Raw genomic sequence first — 1,121 nt, forward strand, 5'->3', positions numbered from 1 at the left:
CATTTCTGGTAACGTGTTCGCACACAGTGTGGGGTCTGGCAGGTTAATTGAAGGCAACAAGTCGCTCAGCTTTCACTTAAAGTGGTATTTCAACAGTTTTGGTTTTTACACCCCTTTATATGACATCAAGTGGAGAATCTGATTTTGGTCTGATATGCTCAGTTCTCAAATCTGAGAAATAAAAAAAGACGTCTCTAATGTATGAACACATTTGCGAGACCGCTTAAGATCTTCAAGCAGTGTACTTTCTCTCATTTTTTTGCAGTTCATACTGCACGGCATATGTTTGAATGAGCGCAAAGAGATCATGTGCAGTTAAGCGTTGGGTATATGCGATATGACAGCGTCTTTATTTATTTTCGTGTCTGACTATAATTGAAATTGCGGTCCTTCCACTGGAAGAAGACAGAACAGGACAAAAACATGTAGATATTGCTGAGTCGGCTGGGTTAAAGCTGTAGTTTAGGGACAGATGACCTACTTTGTCGCAGAAAAGACCTGAACCTCTGGTGTACAAGGAACAGGCATTAGATCACAGTTATGAATTATATTAAATCATATCTGATTAAATGTAAATACAGAATACATTAATAGCTACGATCATCTTTACAGTAAGCATATATCATCTCGGGATCAAATAAATATTCAGGAAACGTAAGCGGGCAATCCTCGTGCGTCGTCATCAGCAAAGGCCTGGTTATAATTGTGTTGGTGAACATTTATGGCAAAATAATTATCATATTATAGTGGTCCTGAATTAGGCTTTAGATCGCCTGATAACTTGTCAAAAAGAACAATACTACAGCAGTTTACTGACATATTGCAGACTTGTTTAAATATTACAAGCACCCTCTTAAAGAAGTGAACTTTAAACAAATTCGTTACATTGTTTTTAAAGCATCCTCATCTATGCCAAACCTATTTGATGACTCCAAAATAGTCCGACCAGTACCAATGAGAACTGTTGCAATGGCCAGCCTTGGAAACATACTTGCAGTGCATTTTAAAACATATGTATTTCCGTGCGATTGCATTTCTATTAAGGTTTATGTGCGCTCCTCCCACCTGCCTGGTAAGGTTGCGCGCTGCCGATGAGTTTTATAGCAACTGTTGCCCAGTGA

This window comes from Leuresthes tenuis, unplaced genomic scaffold (assembly GCF_036924035.1).
Source record: "Leuresthes tenuis unplaced genomic scaffold, fLeuTen1.0.hap1 SCAF_19, whole genome shotgun sequence".
In the NCBI taxonomy this organism is placed as follows: Eukaryota; Metazoa; Chordata; class Actinopteri; order Atheriniformes; family Atherinopsidae; genus Leuresthes; species Leuresthes tenuis.